Source organism: Lissotriton vulgaris, chromosome 2_2 (assembly GCF_964263255.1).
Source record: "Lissotriton vulgaris chromosome 2_2, aLisVul1.2, whole genome shotgun sequence".
NCBI classification, from domain to species: Eukaryota; Metazoa; Chordata; class Amphibia; order Caudata; family Salamandridae; genus Lissotriton; species Lissotriton vulgaris.
The window spans coordinates 246120302-246145154 of record NC_141688.1 but is presented as its reverse complement, the minus strand read 5'-3'; positions in this window follow the sequence as shown (position 1 = coordinate 246145154).

The following is a 24853-nucleotide window of genomic DNA, read 5'->3' as shown; positions in this document are numbered from 1 at the left end:
GTTGTCTGTCTGTAGTTGAGTGGTGGGGGGTTCCAGGTTCTGGCCGCGAGGAAGAAGAAGAAGCGGTCTCCTAATCTGGTCTTTCTTGCGCTGGGACCATGGCGTAGGAGAGCTGGGCTGATCGTAGGGTTCTTTGGAGTGTATAGAATTTGAGTTGGCTGTTCAGGTATGCTGGTGTGGTGTTGTAGAGGGCTTTGTGTGCATGGGTGAATATCTTGAAGATGATTCTAGTCTCGATGGGGAGCCAGTGGAGTTTGTGCAGGTGCAGCAAGATGAGGCAGTGTCTTGGCATATTTAGGACCAGTCTCACATTGGTGTTCTGGATGTTTTGTAGCTTGCGGTGTCGTTTTTGTTTATTCCGGCATAGAGTTCTTTGCAGTAGTCGAGTCTGCTGGTGACTAGGGTTGAGTGACGGTCTTTCTCTGCTTGAGGGGGATCCATTTGTAGGTCTTGCGTAGGAGGGAAAGGGTGTAGTAGCAGGAGGGATGAGATGGAGTCGATCTGGTGGTCCATTTTGAGCTCGGAGTCCAGGAAAATTCCAAGGTTGCATGCGTGGTCTGTGAGGGTGGATGGGCTTCTGAGGGCGGTGGGCCACCAAATGTCATTCCAGACATTGGGGTGCGGGCCCATGATGAGTACTTCTAAATTGTTGGTGCCTTGTGTCTTTTTTGATATTGCAGCATTCTCCCTTGCGCAACACGTTGACTGCAGTTTCATTGTGTGTGGTGTCCAATTCAACGTTTGCAACCCTTGGTGGTGGTGCTTCATTCTAACTTGTGCTGCACTGCTGAACTGCTGAACTGCGCCTGTGTGTGTGAATGGATTTGGCAGGTGATACTCAGAACAAGGTACACCAGTTGTTGTGGCTCATTTCCAGGGAGGTTCGGAATCTGCAACTCTTTGAGTGTTCTGACTGGAAATGTCTGATGCGACTCAGAACAATGCTCACCAGACGATGTGCCTAATTTCCGGGAAAGTGCAGAGGAGCGGATTCATGTTTCATGTGCCCGTACTGCCCGTGTGCACCTTTGATCAACATGTGTCTGACAGGGTGCTGCTTTCTTATGAGAGGCTTTCCCGCTTTATTCCCCCATTCAATGAATATTCCTTTCGTGTCCTCAGTGCAGCAGACCCAGTGGCATAGCAAGGTCAGGTGGTACCGGGTTAAGTGAAATTTCTTGACAAAATGGCAGAAATATGTGTTTAAACACATATTTTTGCCATTTTGTCAGACCCCTCAGTGATTTCATGTCACCCCCGGCTTGACAAAATGGCAAAAATATGTGTTTAAACACATATTTTTGCCATTTTGTCAGACCCCTCAGTGATTTCATGTCACCCCCGGCTTGACAAAATGGCAAAAATATGTGCTTAAAACACATATTTTTGCCATTTTGTTAGCCCCCTAAGTGATGAAACCTAGGGCGGCCCACACCCACCGTCTCCCCTTGCTACGCCACTGGGTGGATCAACTGCCGTCTCCTCACTTGGCCCGACGACTTCCTGTTACCAGGTTGCACTGCTCAGACCAGGCCGGGTGGTGAGAGTGATTGACTAGGCTAAGGAACGTTTCCAGAAGTGGGTCAAGAGACTACGTGACATCCCCTGTGCTTTCAGAGCTGGGCTGGTGACGGGAGGCACAGTGTGGAATAAACAACTATTGCCTACAGCCCGATATTCCTTTGCAAACCATGGGTGAAATTCTTGAGTAGGGACCCAACCCTACATTTGTCCAGTGCCACCCTATTACATTCTTTCCTGGGACACCAGTCGCGATCGGCCTAATATCAGAGGGAAGGTTTTCTTTATCTCCAGCCATGGGTGTAGAGTGGTCAGGGTCAGTGACCGCTGGAGGAGGGCTTGGGCGCAGGTCTGTATGAGTATTATCAACTGACCAGCTGGATAGCAGTGCACCACATTATGGTGCTGTGTGCGATTGTGTGTGTTGTGAATGCACTACATACGGTCATGCCCGATATCTATTGTTGAGTGAGTGGGTGGGAGTGACTGGCTGTTATTACTTACACTGATCGGTGGTGTTGCTTTACAGGTAAATTCCTTACCAAAATAATAATATGTTTGTCCTGCTTTGAAGACTGTCTTCATATTTATATTATATGCAAATGCAACTTTGCGATTAAAGGTACTTCCAAAGTAGTAATCTTCCTTATTTTGACATTTACGTGCCATGGGGTAAGGGGCCATGTAACTATAAGCAGGGACATTATAAACTATGCTTTATAATGCCTGGTGCGGGAAAAACGGTCAAATTCATTTTTTGCCATTGTAGATCATTAGCTCCATAAGCTACCATGGGAATATTTTATTTAAGGGTAATTATTGACAGGGGTGAGATGAAAATATCATTCAAGGTATCATAGTGTTAGTTATGATAAATCCAACAACTTGCCACTGTTGGATTTATCATACGTATCACAGAATAGAAGTTATTCAACTTTATTTTCTGTAAACCAAAACCCAGCCTTCCAGCTGCTCTCTCCTGATTGACAAACCTCTGCCAGGATGAGCCAAGCAGTCTTAATGAGGTGTGATGGAGTCTACTAGAGAAACAATGGGTTTCCTGTGGGATGAAAACTGAAACTACAGACGCAGAAGGCACAATGGAGAAAGGCCAAACTGGTCTTCAAAAAGGGAGAATGACACTTTAGGATACCACAGGCTCAGCCCTACATGCTGGCATCCCAGCCACACATGATCCCTTGTAATTAGATTAAGGGGAGGGATGGAAGAGGAGGTAATCTTAGCCATGCTAGTGGGTAAGCTTAGCCTGTTCTTACCTCCAAAGAGAGAATATCTCCATGTTGCAATTTGAGAGAATAGTACTTTCTGGGACAAGACTATGCCACACTTTGGTGGAAGTGGTCATTTACCTGGGTGGCACCCTGTATCCCAACGGTTGGGGTGCCCGTTTGCTTGACGGCCAGAAACAAAGCATAAATATGGAAGAGTTAACAAGCAACTCAGATCTGCTGCCTGACAAAACACAGAGGAGAAAGACAGCCCTGCTGGAAACCTGGTCTGCCCACCTGCATCATCTCCACCAAGAGGTTTCCATCTTTGCATGTATACAGTGGACTTTTAAGGATTTAGCCAGGTGCATTGTGGGAATTGTAGTCCCAATATCCCAAGGTCCACCTCAGAGATTCTAGACCCCTGGATTGTTGTGGACACATTGAAACCTCATACGTTTGGTGAAGTTTGGGAACTTTTTAGTAAAAAGTAGGCCTGGGCGTAGGTCGTGGAGTTACTGAAAAACTCAGTGGAATTCTGATTTGTTCTGCGAGCGGGCTGTGTATTGCTCGGCCACTCCTAGTTGAAGATGTGTTGTGAATACAGAGGGCAATCTGCTCATGTGGGAGGGTTTTTGAGTACTGAACTCCCATGGCGTGCCCTTTGTGCCGCCCATACAACATTCATTGGAAAGTTTTGAGTACCTGCAATGTGCCAGTGCTGGGTACTTTAACTGATTAGCGAATCTGCATCAGGTTTACTTTCAATGACGTTTCTGTTTATTAAATTGGGCAAAAAATTGTCCTGAACTACACCGCCTGCCCCTGTCCCATATAAGTACATCTGATGAATACATTTATAGTTCATGGATGATGTCAATCTACCTTTAGCATACCCGCACAGGAGATGCATAAGAACTTACAGGCAGAACCAGAGTAAGGACACCGGTGGAGAGGACACAGTTCATAGACGCTCCAAGGGCAATGCTGGAGCAAGATGTCACCTGAGACGATGGAGTAAAGCTTGGCACTTCCACAGGTTTGGCAGCAGCAGAGGCATTCTGGAGTTGGGTTGCCCCAGTCATCTGCCTCTGGACCAATGGGAAAGCTTTTTGTATAGTGCAAAAGGGCCTTAACCTGGGTTCATCCAGGGGTACCCTTTTTTGCCAGTAACAGTGAACGCGTAGGGGCTTTGCCGGCCCTTTTAGGGCAGGAACTATGGATGCTGCGGTGTAAAGAGGGACGTAGCAAGGATGACTCCCAAAGAACGTAAAGAAGAAAAGCCCCCCTTCTCCCCAAAAGTAGAACACAGCCAAAATGGATGGGTGTAAGGGAACCCTCAAACCCATAGGCCTGGTGCCACTGCACCTACTGCACTATTGTTAGTTATGCCCTTGAATGGAAATAGCGATGACTACCATTCTGTCGTAGAACGTACTATAAAAAGATATGCAAACCAAGCTTCTAGTGTACAGCACTGTTAATTATTGCATAGCTAAATCAAACTGTATATGGTTGTATGTTCTAAGAAGCAACCCCATCGCTCTGAAAACCAAGCAGGGTGGAGTTCACTCTATATAAAACTGTTACATAAAAAAAGAAAGTTAACTTTGTGAAAGTCGGACGTTCCCAATCAACTATGACTAAAAAATACCAATGATGGAATTAGGTACAGTGCCTGCGGAGATCCAACAAGACCTGCATGCTCTGAGAGGGCACACTGCAGCCTAGTACATGATCTTACTTACAGGTTTTGAGCTGCTATGCACATTTGTGATAATGGTACGTTTCATACGTTTCATACGTTTCATAAAACTGCATGGAAAACACGTACAATCAGGACATTTAGAAACAAATGGCTTGAACGGAAGCTGTGCCCTGGAAGCTACTACTTTGTGCAAAAAGTAAATCAGTGTCTGAGTAGCCCTTGCCATGCATGGCACTGCACAGGCCTTCGCTCAGCCTCGCCAATGTCCCTTCCAGTTCATAATGGTATCATGCATGATGGCGAAGGTGAGGACTATAATTCACCCCTCAATATCTTTGCAATGATTAAGCCTTGACAATGCTATACAGTTTCTTTACTCATACAACACCCCACCAGATGCAGGGTGCAGCTTCCTCCTCCACATATAAGCGTTACTCACATTATCATGCCCATGCAGTTGGGGTGCTGATCCTCATGGGCATCATGGCACATGGTAGAAGTGTCACCGGTGGGGGAGGTAGGTTCACACACCTACTTTGGAAGCGGGCAACCACAACCTGGATTCAGTAGGGAGAGCATTCGGCGGACCCAGGTGCGCAGTTCAGTGAATGGCCGGAAGGAGGTCTTCCCCAGTTGGGTCAAAATGAACCATGGAGCCACAGTGTTAGGGGGAGGTGGCAGGCTTGAGAACAATACACCACCCCACTGCTCCTAGAGAGTGATGTCAGTTTAGTTTCCATCGAAAATGCCTTGGCGATATCAAAGATGGTGGTGGGTACTAGAACTCCCAGTTGTGTCCACAGAGACGTGTCTCTCTACCCCCGATTCAGTGTAGAAAACTAACGTACAGATTTGCAGCAGGACTTCGCACGTCTTTAATCTTTCCTTCAGAAAATGAATGACAAGCTAAGACAGATTACAAGGCGCCCGCTTTGGAAAACTCTGCTCAGACAGTGGAGTGGTATTCACTGCCCATCCCGAGTATAAACCTCCATAAGGTGACCAACTCAACATCAAGAGTCATGTCCGCGACCTACAACTGCGAACTGGGATGGATTTCAGGTTCGTCCCACTGAAAGCACTGAAGTTCCAGACTTCCAGGATTTGATGCTGGCTTCACAGAAAATCAAGCCAATGGCGTGACATGAATCTGGCATGAAAAGAAGTCGCGCTGTATGTTTTACTTTGTCCCGGTCAACTGCAACCAGATGTCCTAATTTTGGACTATACGTTTTTCAGCAATAGAAAGTGTTTATTCCTTTAAAATTCAAATCTCTGGTACCCTACATTGGATTTATGTTGTTTTTGTGTCAGGTTGTTCATGGAAATATAACCTATTTCTATAAATTGGACATGGATTTTTTATTGTGTGTTGCATCTTACTTATTCAATGTATTGTTGTTTTTAAATACTTTACACACCTGTCTCCTATGTAACGCCTGCCTGCTCGTTGACGGCTACCAAGGGTTGCACAAGGGACTAATATCGAGACCTTGACTGACCCTTTTATTGTGTTTGTGGCCTTATTACTAGTGGTAAGTCACTACTTATCACTACTAATACTCCACTTTCCAAAACTCTAGTTTGTGACAAGTAGGCCTGCAGTGAAGATTTGTGAATTTTAAAAATGCTTGAAGCTCATATCACTGCAGCCAGGGTTGCCATCAGGTTATGTGTGCAAAATTGGGTACATTTCTGACACAAAATTACACTTACAGCGTAAAATATGGCCTGCATGAATATTGTGTGACTTTTTAACAACAAAAAAAGCAATGCAAGATACCAGCAGGAGACCAGAACATGTTTCATGGCAGGCCTGATTCAGAAAGCTAAACTTAGACCTGAAGTCTACTTTTAGACCTGAAGTCTAAGCTTGGACTTCAGGTCTAAACTTACCTTTGTGAATCAGGCCCTAGGTAGCATAGGGAGCATCCAGGATGCACAGGAGGAGGATGCAAGCCTTGAATTTCACTGACATTAGTTCATTTATGTGGGTTTTCCACAATACAAGATTCATCCGCAGGGCAAGCAAGAGCAGGTCACGGTTGAGGCCCACAGTGGTTTCACAGCCACTGCCTCAGATTAGCTCACCGGAACCTACAGTGAAGGTACTTGACAGGGATTAAAATATTAATGACAGGAATTTAAAGTATCGCAAGTCAGATCTTGTGCTGGAGATTTTGAAGAATAAATATGAAAATATTTAAGTTTTATTGATTCAGCTCCATGAAGCGTTTTGCCAGCAAAACACGCCTGGTACCAACCAATTAGATTAAAAAATCCACATTCTACAGAGTTTTGGACACAGCTTTGGGAACCAAAGGTTGCTTTCTTCTAGTAGTTTACTTCCGTTCCCATGTGGCACCTATGGTATGCCCTGATCCATCCTCTCCGTCCTTGTACCCTATACATACCACTTTCTGTGGCATCTTGTCACATGTGAGAACACTTAGGCAGCATCATCAGCAAATGGCAAATGCCCATTGGTTCTGTAGGCAGAGTCTAGGAAGTGCCTTTTCCCATCTCCAAAAGAATTTCTAGTCCACAAATAAGAAAGCCCACCTTTGAGTGGTGCACGAAAGTAGAGGTTGCCCAGGTAAATAGATGGAAATATGGACCCCTGGAACAAGAACAGAGGTTGGCTGTGCGCTTCTTTTGCTGTCACTTCTCCATTTCCTGTTGATAATGAATTATTGTAATTGTGCATCGTCGGGATTACTTGCAAATATCAATCCCTCACTTAGGCTTACCTAGGCTCCATTCTGAGATGCTTTTTGTAATGTCCACAATTATTTTAGCTGACACTTTTCATCTATTTTATTTTATGTATTTTAATGACGGTTTCATTTGTATTTGCTGATTTGTGTGATATCCTTTTGTTTGTCTTTTCAATAAACAGAATAAAAAAAGAGAAAAAAGAAAGCCTACCTTTAGTTAGCAAGGAAATAACTAATCTCGGGAAATGTTCTAAGGAGCAGGCCACATTTTGGAATAAATAGGAAAGGCACATTCCTGTACTAGTGAGTTTTTCTAGGTAAACATTATATTAATCTCTTATTTGTCCCGGGTTCCTGCCTATCCAGTTTTTGGGATATGTAACTACAGTGGTCTAACTGGAGAGATCCAGCAAATAAATACAAATAAATAAATTAACATCCTGATTGCTTTTATATAAATAAATAACCCCACTCATCTAACTTGAGAATGAGAGTGAATATTATTTCAGAAGATAGGGAAGAATATATATATTAATTTATATCACACACTAAGAAATTACACTTAGATGTACAATATTTTCTGTTTTTGAAAATCAACAATGTAAATACATTATACGCACGTATGGCGTGTGATGTGTGATGGGGTGCTGTAAAAGAGTGCTTGTGAGTGGACTATAAACAAAGAAAAGAAAGGAAATGGACTCATTACATATATCATATTCTTTACAAAATAGCCTGTCCGTTACACTTATTATACAGCATATTTTGGAGCAGTGGGGTCTGGGAAAGTCATTTCACGCCACATTTCCCCTAAAGCTCTATGGGTTTTTAAATAAATATCTGAGAATCTCCTCCTTGCCCTGATGCGTTTCCTTTGTAGGCACCGGGATCTTTCCAGTCAGGGAAAGAGCAGGGTGCTTTGATTCGAAGCACAGGGAACAACAGCTAATCGTTTAGGGTTTTCAGGCAGCGAAGACTGTGGGAACTTCACCGGAGGTTACATCCTATATTTAGATTGGATTTGCTAGACACTAAGGGCCCGATGTAGGAAACAGGAAAATACCGATTCCTAAATACTGAATTTGACCAATTCGGTATTTAGAAATCGGTATTCCAGAAGTAGGTAAGAATTCAGTAAAAAATTACTGAATTGTTAATATTCGTTATTAGCAAATTGGAAATTGAGATTTGGTAATAACGAATACCTACCCATTCATTCCTATGGGCGTAGAGGCCCATAGGAATAAATGTGAAGAAATTCGGTATTACCGATTCGGTATTACCGAATCGGTAATACCGGGAGGTATTCCAAGGGTGCCAAGGTTTCCAAAGGACACCCTGTTGCACCCCTGTAATGTGCATGTGTGCACATGTGGCACACAAGCATGCCCTAAGGGCATGGATGTGTACAACATGGCACATTTCAAAAAGCGAAAAAGTGCTATTTGAAAGGAAATCGCTATTTACCACCAACTTAGAGTTGGTGGTAAATAGTGATTCCTTAGGGCTGAGGTGCACTGTTTTAAGTGCTACTTACTTTGCATTTAAGGAATCAGTATTACTGATTCCTTAAATGCAAGGCCAATTAGGAATCGGTATTAAGGAATCGGTATTTACCAATTCCTTAATACTGAATCCTCCCTACATCTCAAATGCCTAAATACCGGTCGGTAACGGTGAAATTTACTGAATTTCACCGTTACTGACCGAAATTTGCCCCCCTACATATGGCCCTAAGAGACATATTTACAAGCTTCCTATCACCACAGGAACACCACTTTTAACAACATTCCTGTGGCCTAAGGGGCTTCACCTTATTAACAAGGCAGCATTAAGCTACTTAATGTGGTTTGACTACGCCTTGTACCTGGCTTAATGCCTCCTTGTAAAAAAAACAGCTTTTCATGCTATACTTCGGGTGAAAGGGGTGGGCAATGGGGGCTGTGGGGTGCATTCCGCCTCAACACCCATTGATTTTGATGCTGCCCCTTATTTACAAGGGTAGTGAAAATATGAGGCAGTGCCAAATGGAGACCACAGAAAACCTGGACTTAACATGGCTTTATTTCTCCTAGATGTTGCTGCTTCTAAGAATGCTGCATTGTGCAGCACACATAGAAAGGGCAAAACGCCATGAATGATTGTTTATGTGCAGATAGGTGTCCTTTCCTGCACAAATACAACCAGGTACAAGTCAGTCTTGTACCGGACCCTGCTCCATTGCGGTCAGCTGGAACCTGTGGCTTTTTTCCAGTCTAGTGCAAAAGAGATTCAGGGAAGGACAATAAAAATCAGGATCAAAAAGGAGACGGTGAAGCAAGAAAACATAGGGATGAAATAGATCAGGATGGGCAAAGGAGAAGAGATGTAAGAGTGCAAGGGAATAGCAATACGAGTTGAAGAACACCAAAAGATAGAACATGAAGAGTTCAAGGCAAGGTTGTAAAATAGGGACAAAGATAAGAACAAGAGTGATAAGTGAACAAAGAGATCAAAAGGGTAAAGATAAAGTGCACAAAAGAAAGGTGGTCAAATATGAGGAGGCTCAAAAGATGAGTCAAAGAAATTCTGTCTAAAGAGAATGTGAAGAACGGGGAGAAACTAAACAAAAGACAAAAAGAAGCACAAATATGAAGATTTTGACTACACGAAAAGTTGTGAAAAGTAAGGCAAAGAAGAATAGGAGCAGAAAGAGTGAACAAGAAAAGTTGATGTATAAGGTGAAAGAATAAGTTTGAGAAAGAACTTGAACAGAGATAGGATGAATGAAGGATACCTTTGAAGTGGAAATAGGATAAGATTATCAAAAGTGATGGAGATGATAGGAAAGTGAAGAAAAAGATGCACGTCTTGGTGGGAAGGCATTAGAAATACAAGAAAAAGGGAAACAGTCGATGGATATAGAGAGTACAAAATAAGCAAGAAAAGTAAAATGGGAGAACAGCAAAGTAAAAAACAAAAATAATGAAGGAATTAAGAATACAAGGAATTAGGGAAGAAAGAAAGGGTCACAAAAATAATGATAGAACGGCGGCAGGAAAGAGATAATGGAAACAAAAGAAGAATGGAAGGATGGCAAAAGGTTCTAAGGAAGGAGGAAGGTAGTTAAGAAAGAAACCAAAAAAAGAAAGAAACACAAACAAAGAAGGAAAGGAAGAATGCAGCAATGGAGCAACAAAATAGTGACGGGATGAGGAAAGACATGAGTAGGGAATCACAGGATGCATAAATGAGAAAAAAGAAGGATGGGGTAAAAAAGAGAGAGGAAGGGAGGAAGGAAGCAAGGAAAGGAAGGAGAAAGGTAGGGTGAGCCTAGTATTTTCAACATTTTGCTAAAATACTGCAATGGGGATGGGATAATATAATGCAGAAAAGGTTCCCTACTTTAATAACTAGCATTGGCAATACCAATAGATCTGGCTTTAAATGAATGCTGTATTGTAATGTGAAGCATCACAAGTAGATAGTTCAGGAATGGATATGTATTTGTGTGGAGGCAAAGAACTCTAGGATATTCTTGGTGTAGGTTAAAATGTGAGGTGATAGTAGCACAGTCAAGCTAGACCTAAAATGGAAGTAGGTTAATCACTGCCCTCCTTTCATTTGTGACACTTCCAGAGAAAAATACCATACATTGTCTAGTTATGTAAGACAGTTTAATAGCCATACAATGTAATGTGTGGGCTCCTGAAGGTAAACGCCTAGTCAGATGGATAAATAAACAAAAATGATATCTGCTTTGTAGAGAGAAAGCACTTGTTTGCGGAAACACGCAACTTCTACTAAATTAAAACATGTACTCCTGGCTACCCGCATGTTGGCGGAGTCAAATCTCCTCTCCTGGGGTTCTCTCAAAATTGTCTGGTAACAGCTGGGCTGTTAAGTCACAGCATTAGAAACGTGGGAGCATATTATCATGGGGGGCGATAGGCAATTTTCTCCGCTTTAGCGGCCGTTTTCGGCCGCTAAGCTGCGAAAATTCTATCGCCCTATTAGCAAGCTGTCGCTAACAGCAGTTAGAATTGGAGAAGTGTGGTTCACTGGTTAGAGGAGGCAGACCTGGAAGCAGAGGTCAGCCCGGGACCAGGGTTCAATTTCCGGCTCGGCGGGGTCTTGAGTCCTAAAATGTCCATGGACTCGACAATTCTCGCTCCGGTGCCTACTCGATTCACAGGTTCACACTCTGTGACTCTGGGCAATAGCTTGCTTAATCTCCACAACGGCCCCTCGCGGCGGGATGCCTGGCTTTCACCTTGCGGATACCCTGCCAGGGTTATCTCACAGGGGAATACCAGGACGGGTTCCCTAAGCAAGCGCTTAGAAACCGCTCGGTGATTTGCGCTATATAAATTCCTGTACATTTACATTTACATTTGTAGGCGATAGCGAGCGGTTTGGGGCCTGCTTTGCATGTTAGCGATAATTATCGCTAATGACATGCAAAGTGGGTGTTCCCAACCCATTAGCGACTGAAAGCAGTCACTAACGTCGCTAACCCGTATTAGCAAGGCAGGCTTAGCAATGGCAATATTTGCGCTAAGCGCGAATATCGCCAAAAACTAACACCTGCCCAGACCAGTTCTTAGCCATGTTATCCAATGGGAGGTGGATAACATGGATAAGAACATTTAGTCGCTAATGCGTGAATATCGCTGTATTCTCAGCGATATTCTTGCTATCGCCGGAAAATTATCGCTTTGGAGATAAACGTAGCTAATAGCATGTTATCTCAGAGATAATTTCCGGCGATGCTTAGCGATAAAAAAATCGTCGCTAAGCCTAGTTAGCAATAAATATCGCTAATTGTTGGTAATATGCCCTGTGATCCCTAATTTTAAGGGGACAGATAATATAATGCATTTCTGTCGATACCAAATCGATGGGCCTCATTGTACTCAGCCAAATCTATAAATGAATATTTGTATGTTTTATTTTGCAGAACTTTATGGGACCTCTGAATCCTACACACCTGTGCTGCTAAAGCAGTATCTCACTCTAAGAGCGAGACAACATTTTTAAGCAGTTTGATGGCTTTCAACATCTCCTCGCGATTGCAAGGACACAGTCTGCATCAGACACAACCAGCGCTTGCATCTCATAAAGATGTAGACCTCTAGGTCCAAGCTCTAAAGCCGTAGCAGCATTCTGAGGGGGTTGTGATGACTGTTGCTATGGCAACTTGCTAAAGTCGCTGTTTTGCCTGGGCACAGGTTAGAAGTATGCACACAGACTGAGTGGTCCACCGTGGATCACTGTGTCCCCTTCAGGTCACAATAGCCGTGCAGTTAGAATACAGCTCCCCAGAAGCTACTGGATCTTCATAGAGAAAAGAGGGGACATTTCACCTTGTGAGAGATTGTAACACCGGGCGCCTTAAGACACAGGACTATCATGTCCTCACCACAAAGCCTTATGAACCCAGGTGCAATTCAGTTTTGTTCCAGTTTAACATGCATGGTAAACCCCTTCTTGATATTTTCGATACTGTCGCCATCAGATTTATTAGCCTCCGTCGAGTATGCAAATTAGAGTTTTTTATGTTTAATACTATTATTATTAGCTACATTGAAGTACTTATAGGAGATGAAGAATAAATCATTCAGAAAAAGAGAATTTTTGCTTGCTTTACTATTTTTATTCCACTTTCCATCCTGGATTCGCAGTTTTGTATATTTTTAGGGCTGCTGTGAAAAACACAGTTGCCTTCGCCATGCATGTTACCAGTCCAATAACATGTACCTGTAGTGTGCTTTGGCTATACCCAGTGTAGTATAGCTGTCTCACCTCGTGCTGTTGGCTGTTTGGTGTATCATTACGCCTTCCAGGAAGTGCTCCTTTTGGAATGCTTGAGGTACTTTTTTACAATCTGATAAGTGCACTCAATCTTCAAACCATTTGTCATTTCAATTCTTTGTCTCCTATATGCAATCTATACAGAAAGCAACCATTACTTGTCACCTTTCTCCCAGCGATTGGTCTGGCTTTATTTGTGCAGGGAGGCAGTGCTGAAGCTAGCCCTATGGCGGTCCCTGCGTTAGCCGCATTGAGGAACAGGTGCTGGTGATTGCCGCCCGAGACGGCAGGTAAGAGCGAGGGGGAGGCCGCCGCCCCAAAACTCATGTCGTCCAGGGCGGACCGCCACCCTCTTGCTATGCCACTGTGTGCAGGCAACTAATGTGAACAGTACTGTTGAGAGCCGGTGTTTACAACCATTGGAACAGGCAAGACATACAACAGGCTTAGCCAGAGCTCGTTAACATTATAAGTACTAAACAAGAATCCCAGCATGGAAAGAGCTATTGACAAAAAGTGATGACTGGCTGACAGTGTGATCCATGGCATGGGTAACTTGACACACTTTAAAATATACAACAGATTCCATCTTAATGGTTATCAAGCAGCATAACTAATCGTATTTCTGTGTCTTTGCTGGTGACCCACATTTCTATGGCTAGTTGCCAGGTTCACTTGAAAATATTACAATGCACTGCTGTTATTATGACATCCTCCTCAATAGCTGCCAAGTGGTGCCATGTTAGGCATCAGGCTGTAAGCCACTCAGGACTTTTTATTTCAAAATCACGTGGCATGCTCTGATTTTTAAAAGGACAATTATAATATACAAATACTACAATACTACAAGTCCCAAGATGCATCTGGCTGTGGCAGAAATGCCAGGATGCCTCAGATGCCTAAACCAGTCCTGCTCATCAAGTGGAAATCCAGTACTCACCAAGAAAACATGGCTTTCTACAAACCAACCAGTTTTCGCACAACAAGCTGTCACTTTCTCTAACACATCCCCTTTCAGCTAAACCCCGCATACAGTAAGATCTACATGGCACAGAAATTTAGGGGACTAGTAAAACTCGTGAAATTCCTGCAGTCTTCTTTAGGAAATCATAAAATGTAAAATTTAAGACCGCGTTGAACTAGCGACAACAGCGTTTGACTGGGCACACTGGGCCTTATTCACAAAGGTAAATCTGCTTTCAAGTGTAGTTTTTCAAAATAATTTACCTTTTTGAGCCTGCCCAGGTATCTACCCTAGGATTCCTGGCATGTGTAAATCGATTTACAACAACAGATTTCTGCGTCACGAGCACTGAAGTGATGAGAATGGGAGATCACAGACGCCATAGCTTGTCGACTCGAATCCAATTGCCAGCTCATTACTAATGTTTTTTAGTTTTTAATTAATTGTGCTGCTCTACTATTTCTAATTTCACTGCACCTTCGTTGTTGACCTCCTAATTCTCCCAATTCATGTATAATAAATAGTGAGATGCTTTACTTGCTTGTCTTCTGCTCTCACCACATTCAGCAGAGATCTTTCCCCTTACCAGTCCTTCCATCCACTTGGGTGTTACATCTGATCCCTCTCACACTGTCCCTTCAACACATCTCTGTATAGAGACTAACTTCATATTGATTGAACAATTCATCCTGCTAGCCTTCAAAGCCACTAAAGCCCTTAGGGGCAGATTTACAAGCCTCCTGCGCCACAAATACGTCACTATTTGTGATATACAGGTGGCGTATCTTACTGCTACATATGTACAAGGAGAGGAAAACCCACCCTATGTGTCTTTTCCTGTCCTTGTAAATATGCCCCTTTACACGCAACACTTTGCGTGAAAGGGGCGTTCCATGGGTGTTGCTATGGGTGTTGCACGCAACACCCAATGGAACTAGACCAATATCCAGATATACGAGGAATCGTAAATCTGGATATGCGTGTGAATGCTACGCCTCCCCAGGGGAGGCGTAGGGAGGCGCAACGAGGAGAAATGTTTTCATTTCTCCTTGTTTTTTCTTCTTTCAATACGTGCTGCATTCTACAGCACACATAGAAAGAGGAAAATGTTTGTAGTGATTGTTTTTGTGCAGGAAGGTGCCCCTTCCTACATATAAACAATCTCCCCACGACGCAGGCATCCTAGCACCATGGTGTAAGTGTGCCTGTGTCCGCGCATGGCTGCAATTTGTGCGCCAGTACAGGGGGAAGCACAGAGATGCGACATATTCTTGTAAATATGTTGCATCCCTGTGCTTTGAACGTGACTCAGTAAAATGGCTTACGTTCCGCACTTTCATTGTAAATGTGCCGCTTGGTCTCTTTTGAGTACACTATTGATCATCCATTCTTGTCTGGTTCATGGTCTACAAGCCTGTCGCTTTCAGACAATATCCCCTCCTCCAGTGCTCTGATCTTCCTGCCATTTTCCAGTTCTGATGCATACATGTACGCCCCACTCGAACATACACTCTTTTATCCAGCTGTGATGTTGACCATAATGTGTCTATCTTAATTAGCGTCAGACAGGTGTTTTGATGCTATACTGCAGCTTTGGAAATCTTTGTATGTTGTTTCTGCTGCAGTGCTAGAGCTTGTGGTACTGTTATGGTACTTGCTTAAAAAAATGAGCTACTGTACATAGGCAAATTATAGTCAATAACCACTAAGGGATGCACAGAATGTTTGTTGATTCCGGTGTACACAAGTATGCTATTGATTCTATTGCCCCTCTTCGGCCTATAAAAACCTTTTGCTCAGCCCCCGCCGCTCCTTGGTATTCTGATGAACTTTGAAAGTGCAAATCTGCCTGCAAATCCCTTGAACGGTGCTGGAGACAATCTTATTCCGCAGATAGCAAATTCAAATACAGAGCCGCTCTAAAAGTTTACCGGAAAATGATAATAAGTCACAAACGATGCTATCTCATGGAGAAGATCAATAAGATGCATGCCTCCACCAGGGAGATTTTTAGCACGGTCAAAACTTTTACCGACCCGCAGGCCCTCAACCGTCGACCTCCAGTGTCGCAAACTCGTTGTACATGACTCTCTGATTACTTTGAAGAGAAAATAGCCTTAATCTATGACTCTTTTCCAACAACCGATAGTCAAGGCATCAGGGAAATGTCACCGGCCCCCCCTTGTCCAGACCCCAGTCTTCTCAGAATTCCAGGAAGTCACTAGAGAATGGTCTCTCCAAGAATTACTCAAGTGTAAGTCAAGGTCACCCAACGATTTATGGCCCACTAAGCAATACAAAACCCTTGCAACATTTCTCAATCCCCATCTTAACAGCATCTGGAATGCCTCGTTGCGCACTGGTGTATATCCTGAGTCATGGAAACATGCCCTTCTGGTTCCCATCCTGAAGAAGGTCAATGCCGACCCCAACAACCAGGCTAACTACAGGCCAATTTCCTTACTTTCTTCCCCGGCCGAGATTCTTCAAAAAATTGCGCATCAACAGCTCACCGGCTCCATTGAATCTAATGGCCTATTTCATAATTACCAACACGGGTTTCGATCTGGATATTGTACCGAGTCGGCCCTAATAGAGATGGCCGAATCCGTGCGATGGACGCTGGGCAGGGGTTCAAGGGTGGTGCTGGTGCTGCTGGATCTTTCCGCAGCATTCGACACCGTCTCTCACCCTGTCCTGCTTAGCCGTCTCCAAACCATGGGCATTCAGGATACAGCACTCACCTGGATTGCTTCTTTCTTGTCCAATCGAACACAACAAGTGTCAGATGGGACACGTGTCTTTCCCTCCTTAGCCAGGTTCACTCAGTTTCTGCTGCCTGTTTCTCAAAAATCAGGATGATCAAAAAATATATCAACTACTTACCCAGTGACACCAAGAAAACAATTGTTCAGGCCCTAATCACATCCCACCTGGATTATGCTAATGGTTTATTCCTAGGATTACCCACGGGCCTGTGCCATAGACTGCAAATTGTCCAAAACGCCGCTGTTCTGCTAGTATGTGGCATTTCTCTTCGTGAACATATTACACCTCATCGGCGTAAGCTGCATTGGCTGCCAGTCCATAAAAGGGCTGAGTTTAAAGCACTGACACTGGCTCATCGGGCCACAAAAGGACGTGGCTCTGCTTAACTTTCATCTTGCCTCCGTCCCTACAGTAATATTAGAAATCTTCGTTCTAATTCCAAACTATTACTAGTCACTCCCAGATTAAACAAAGTACGCTCTGGGGGCAGAACTTTTCAAGCGTGCGTTTCTTCCCAGTAGAACAAACTTCCGTTCTACCTTCACAAGATTCAAGAAGAACTGCCGTTCCGTAAAGCGCTCAAAACTTTTCTCTTCTGGTAACCATTCCCTCTGACAAGATCTAGTATTCTGAGTAAAAGCGCCGGGACACACCGTTGGGGTAGCTGCACGCTATACAAAATACACAAATAAATAAATAAATAAATAGAATATATGTACACCTGTCGCCAATGGGTAAATATAGCTAAGATTGTGTTTCCATACGAAGAGTATTTTTGGGTTTGCTAAGTACTTCGGTGCCATCAAGGGCAACCGAGAAAAAATACAGAGTCCCAAAACTAAATTTCCCCATTTATTTTCCATAAACCTTCACCACGTAAAACCGCAAAAAAAACTGTGCAACAGAATTTCACCAGATTTGGGAAAAAAACTAGTTCTTAGTTCAGTAAGCTGCTTTTTGTGATTTGCTGTAAATCCGTTCAGTAGTTAATGAGAAATTATGGCTAAAAAATATTTGTATTTCTGGATGGCTGGGTTTGAGGGACTCTTGTGAGAGATCTGCGAATTTTTTATATGCAGACAGGGCTTTTTTTCCCCTTGGACCAAAGCACTATGATTGGCTGACCACATCTTGAACAAAAATGTTATACCAGCTATTACAGAACTCAGGGGTCTGAAGATAGTTAAATAATATTTGCTGTAATCCGGCTGTACTTTATTGAGATCGCAGGATTTTTTTTTAAGGGGATTCCCTCCCAAAGTCTCTTAAGGCCCCAGGGATTCAATTACCCTAGGCCAATATTTTTAAAAGGGGATGCAGGCTCTAAACAACCTTAACAACATTCCATAACTCCTCACCATTGGAATCCTCTCCCCTATTGTTGTCAGGATTCTTGTTTTCTCTCTAGTTTTCATCCTATAATGTTTCTAAATGTATAAATGCTCGACCATCGCCTATTAAAGATCTTTTTATTTTGAGCCTAGTGCAACGCGCATGCGCTGCACTAGGAAAACGACCTCTTGGAATCACTCTGACGCTCATGCTTGTGAAAAGGCCTACAACTTGCGGTTACGAGCAGCGGCATGCAGTGTGCCATCTGTTGCAGCTGCTTTCACTTTTGAGGCCACTTGGCTGCGCTTGTCTTATTAGCTTTCACTTTCGTGAAAGTTTGCAGCCTCATTTGTTTGCAGCCAGGAAGCCCAGCTGTCCCTCCGCGCAGCCATCTAGAGAAGTAAGTCTTTTCACTTTACTCCTATCTGCGGTTTTATGGCAAGCACTCTCTCAGGGAACCTGATATTTACGTCCTGCACTGACTGATTGTGTACAAACTGCTGAGCGGTTATTCTCTAAATGCTGTAGCATCATAAAAGGTCCCCAATCCAACTTTTTTTGTTCTCACCGTAATTCAGGCTGTTAAGAACAGCACGCAAGTTTGTCGCAGAAATGGGTGTAGATTTTGGTAATAATCATTTGAAAATACAGGAGAACGCGAAAGCCAGGAAACCAGTCATATGCACCGCAAAAAAGTCTTGCCCTCTGTTTTTCATATCCCATGGTGCATTCGGCTGCCGCTTCCGGGCCACACCCTGTCCCTCCAGTGACGTCGCTTTCAGTATTACATAGGTAGTCCAATGTAAGCAGCTCAGACTCCGATTACTCCTCGCTTGTTTGTTTTTCCTCTCGCTGGTGTGTCTGTGCTTGCTGAGCGAAACATGGAGACACATTCTGCTGGCACTATTATGAACGTAGGTGAGCTGAATGAAGTGGCAAAGTTTATTGGTGCTCCGCACAGAACTCCTCCGGGTAACTTCTGTGGGGAAAAAAGATTGTTTTTGCCCGATCCTGTCCCTCTTCATTGCTTACTGGTACCCTCCCTCCTGCCATGCTTGCAGTCGCCCCTCTTCATTCCTTTATCTAACTCTGACACGCTGTCTGTCTCTTTTCTTCTGTCTTGATTTTTTGGCCTCCCTCCGTGCTATTGCCTCTTTCACGAGCTTTGCTCTTGTCTGTCTCCTTGCTTTCATTTCCGTACCACCTTGTTTGTCTCGCTTTTCGCCCCTTGTATGTCTCTATTCCCCTGACCTCTCTATGTACCCCTCCGCACCCACTCTAGATAGCAGCAGAATGTTTGCCTTTTCTCCCCTATCACCAGCCCAACCTAGAAGAAAAACAAATCCCACAATCCTCTCCCCTTGAAGCAGCAGTGAACCCTGGAGCAACTTCACACTCTGGAGCAGAAGCTACCTCGAAGCACCCCAGCGACTCCCACTACCTCGCATGTAAAGCCATACTTTCAGACTGCGTTTGTAGAATCACAGATCAGTGCTCATTGCACTGACTTCTAGGGCCAGAATTCAGCAATTACGTCTCATTGATACCCATTTATTAGCTGAATTGTACAAAGTTAAACTAGAAAAACTGTGTCTTCTTCGCTACATGGACACATTGTCTTCCACAAGCAAGCAAGCAAAATATTTATTCCACTAATAATATTTCTTCTTCATTATCGCATATGACAGCACTTTCAGATATGTGAGTTCAGACTACAAGTTGTACAAAAAAATACTTTAAGTACTTATCAATGCAGTACTATAATGCACCTATGATAGGGTGTTAAAATATCGATTACAAAAATATAGCTGACATAAATATAGTTGTAAAAATATCGTTTACAAAAATATCGACACCCTATACTTAAACAGGTAAGTACATAAATATCTACTCAAAAATATCGTTGTAATTAATATAGATGTAAAAAATATCGACTTTTTAAATTAATTAAAATTACATTAAATAATAAATAAATATAAGTACTATTAACAAAATACATTACATTACTTTTATTTTTTAAATATTTAAAACAAATTAACTACACTTTTTCATTATAAACTTAATAAATGTGTACATATACATTTATTTAACACCATGGCTGCTGTGCATTTTCCCCTCCTGTGCTGATTATTTATGAGCCCCATTGTTCATGACGAGCTCAGCTCGTCATCAGCACAGCTCAACTGTGCCTCATGACGAGCTGAGCTCGTCATGAGCATCAAAAGGGTTAACACATTTCTTTATATAACAACAATAATACATACATATAATTAAAAAATACAATATATTATTAGTTAAAACATTTGATAGCGTAGGTGTAAAAATTACTATTCCCACTCCTGAGGGTGCAACAGTAGGGATAGCGTTGGATAGCATAGGGGTAAAAATTACTATTCCCACTCCAGAGGTTGCAACAGTAGGGAAAGCGTTGGATAGCATAGGGGTAAAAATTACTATTCCCACTCCAGAGGGTGCAACAGTAGGGAAAGCGTTGGATAGCGTAGGGGTAAAAATTACTATTCCCACTCCAGAGGTTGCAACAGTAGGGAAAGCGTTGGATAGCATAGGGGTAAAAATTACTATTCCCAATCCAAAGGTTGCAACAGTAGGGAAAGCGTTGGATAGCATAGGGGTAAAAATTACTATTCCCACTCCAGAGGTTGCAACAGTAGGGAAAGCGTTGGATAGCATAGGGGTAAAAATTACTATTCCCACTCCAGAGGTTGCAACAGTAGGGAAAGCGTTGGATAGCATAGGGGTAAAAATTACTATTCCCACTCCAGAGGGTGCAACAGTAGGGAAAGCGTTGGATAGCGTAGGGGTAAAAATTACTATTCCCACTCCAGAGGTTGCAACAGTAGGGAAAGCGTTGGATAGCATAGGGGTAAAAATTACTATTCCCACTCCAGAGGTTGCAACAGTAGGGAAAGCGTTGGATAGCATAGGGGTAAAAATTACTATTCCCACTCCAGAGGTTGCAACAGTAGGGAAAGCGTTGGATAGCATAGGGGTAAAAATTACTATTCCCACTCCAGAGGTTGCAACAGTAGGGAAAGCGTTGGATAGCATAGGGGTAAAAATTACTATTCCCACTCCAGAGGGTGCAACAGTAGGGAAAGCGTTGGATAGCGTAGGGGTAAAAATTACTATTCCCACTCCAGAGGTTGCAACAGTAGGGAAAGCGTTGGATAGCATAGGGGTAAAAATTACTATTCCCACTCCAGAGGTTGCAACAGTGGGGAAAGCGTTGGATAGCGTAGGGGTAAAAATTACTATTCCCACTCCAGGGGGTGCAACAGTAGGGAAAGCGTTGGATAGCGTAGGAGTAAAAATTACTATTCCTATTCCAGAGGGTGCAATAGTAGGGAAAGCGTTGGATAGCATAGGGGTAAAAATTACTATTCCCACTCCAGAGGTTGCAACAGTAGGGAAAGCGTTGGATAGCATAGGGGTAAAAATTACTATTCCCACTCCAGAGGTTGCAACAGTAGGGAAAGCGTTGGATAGCATAGGGGTAAAAATTACTATTCCCACTCCAGAGGTTGCAACAGTAGGGAAAGCGTTGGATAGCATAGGGGTAAAAATTACTATTCCCACTCCAGATGTTGCAACAGTAGGGAAAGCGTTGGATAGCGTAGGGGTAAAAATTACTATTCCCACTCCAGGGGGTGCAACAATAGGGAAAGCGTTGGATAGCGTAGGAGTAAAAATTACTATTCCTATTCCAGAGGGTGCAACAGTAGGGAAAGCGTTGGATAGCGTAGGGGTAAAAATTACAATTCCCACTCCAGAGGGTGCAACAGTAGGGAAAGCGTTGGATAGTGTAGGAATAAAAATTACTATTCCCACTTCAGGGGGTGCAACAGTAGGGAAAGCGTTGGATAGCGTAGGAGTAAACATTACTATTCCCACTCCAGAGGGTGCAACAGTAGGGAAAGTGTTGGATAGCGTAGGGGTAAAAATGACTATTCCCACTCCAGAGGGTGCAACATTAGGGAAAGCATTGGATAGCGTAGGGGTAAAAATTACTATTCCCACTCCAAAGGGTGCAACAGTAGGGAAAGCGTTGGATAGCATAGGGGTAAAAATTACTATTCCCACTCCAGAGGTTGCAACAGTAGGGAAAGCGTTGGATAGCATAGGGGTAAAAATTACTATTCCCACTCCAGAGGGTGCAACAGTAGGGAAAGCGTTGGATAGCGTAGGGGTAAAAATTACTATTCCCACTCCAGAGGGTGCAACAGTAGGGAAAGCGTTGGATAGCGTAGGGGTAAAAATTACTATTCCCACTCCAGGGAGTGCAACAGTAGAGAAAGCGTTGGATAGCGTAGGGGTAAATATTACTAAATGTATTTAGTCATTTATAAAATAAAAAATATTTATTTAATCATTAATTAAATAATTAATCAATTAAAATGTAATTAATTTACTACATTTTCACTAAAAAATTCCAGTACACACACCTAAAATTAATTAACAAATTTACATAATTAATTACTTAATTATTAATCAATTAACTAATTGAAATTAATTAACTATTATTTATTACACTATTTATATTCATTTAAAACATTAATTATTCTAATATTTTATTATATTTAAATTACTTCCCACCCTACTCCCCTATAAACCCACAACCCGCTACAGAACTATTAATACTAAATTCAACATAAAATACATTATTAACTAATAAAATACTACAAAAAATACTACTTTGACTACAAATAATCATTAAAAACACTACATTACTTATAATTATTTAAAAAACGATATTTTTGTAAACTATGTTTTTGTAAACGATATTTATTACAACTATATTAATGTTATCGATATTACTTACCTGTCTGTCGATATTCTGGTCAGACTATATTTTTGTCATCGATATTTCTTCCTGTAGATATTTTTACAGCGATATTTAGGTAAGTCGATATTTTTGCAACGATATTCCCGTTCTTTACCGTCGTTACACATGGTGGGCACCGGCAGTCATTTTTTGAAACCCAGAATTATTTTTCATCATCACACTTTGACCTAGAGCAAAAGGGAGAACCAAGGAGAAAGAAGAAGATAAAGAGAACGCGAAAGTGAAAGGAGTAGGTAGGGAAAGAGAAAGAGAGAAAAAGAAAGAGAAAGATAACATAAAGTGACAAAGGGAGCCAGCCTGCAGTAAAAACACAAGGGGCCTCATTTATAAAAAGTGACGCATCGCTGCGTGAAAACAGCGATGCGTCACTTTTCACTGCGCACTCCTTGCGACACCAATGATGCGTCATATTTAATGTATGACGCATCATGTCGCAAGGACTTACAGATACGTCAGTATTTCTGACGCATCTGTAAGCGCAAAAGTGACGCATTGCTGGAGTGTGTCACAAAAGTGACGCATCTCCAGCAATGCGTCCTTTCACATGGGGAAAGCCCCATGTGAAAGGGCTTGCGTCAGTCTTACGCCTGCTGTGAGGCAGGCGCAAGATTTTGACGCAACAGCATCCTAAAAGTGACGTAGTGAAATCTCATAGATTTCACTGCGTCACTATTATGAGGCTTTTTGCGGGGGAACGCCCCCTCTGCATACATTATACCTGACGCAGGTATAATGTGGCGCAGGGGTTTAAAAAGTGACGCATCTACCTAGATGCGTCACTTTTTAAATATGGAGCAACAAGGCGCATGTTTTACGCCGCAGATGCGTCACAAAAAGTGACGCATCCGCAGCGCAAAACTGACGCAAGGCCTCATAAATGAGGCCCAAGATGTGGTGGAAGAAAGAGGCACGAGTAGGACTGAAAACAAGGCTGCTTTTGGTATTCAGCGAGCCTGGCATTCGACTCCTTTGACGGCTCCGAAACCCTACACTTATTTCTTTTGCAAACCCAGCACCCATTAATGCTGGCCCTCCTCCCTTCTTCTAAAAGTCACTGTGCGTGACACGGCCCGTCCTCGGCTGTCCTCTGTGGTCTGAAAGTTCAGCCAGGACGCGGCCAGTGGGCTCTTGTGTGCTGTCCCTCAAACCTCAGCATCCGTATGTTTTTCCATAATTTATTTGTGGCTCTCTGTCCCTAAACATTTCGATAGTCATACTAAATCTACACATCATTCTCTTTCGTTCTCCCGTTTTCCTTCTCTCTCAACGGTCCTAAACATCAGAATGTTCCTCATCTATTTATAATGCGTCTGGTACGAGGGATGCTTGTTCTCCTCCTCTTTAGCACGAAGCCCACCTCGGTTAACACGAGGTCACGCATTTTTCATTTGTATATTTTTGACTTCTTTGCAATATTTTCCTTTTATTTTGTATGAAATAAGCACTACATATATAAAAATCCTAAATTCAATTAGAATAAAATCATGACTAAAATTGGCCCGTTGTTTCACCTGCAGGTTTTTGAATGCAAGAAACGTACTTTTAAGAAAAAATCTGCATTATTTTAACCAGAAATCCGTGTATTCCCCCGTCTCTGATTAGCTTAATTACAGTAAACTTGTGAGGCACCAAGTCACCTGTAATGAACGTAACTAGTCAACTGTAATAAGTTATTACAGTTGAGTTCTGGCGTAATAATGCCTGCCAGGTTAATAGACTGGTCAGAGAGTATAATGAATAGCTGCGTTTACACACAAACATAATTTGGCTTTTAAATTTTCACCCTTGTTATTCTAGAGGTGACATAATGCTGAGCACAGGATTATGGGTGCTCCTGTGGGTCTTGGGCATCTTGTTGGCTGCGGTGTTAGCTGGCTGACTTTTCAGCTGGACGGAGGTGTCAGCTGGTTGGATTCTTGTCACTGTCTCGCTGCCTGAGGGAGGTGGGGGGTAGGG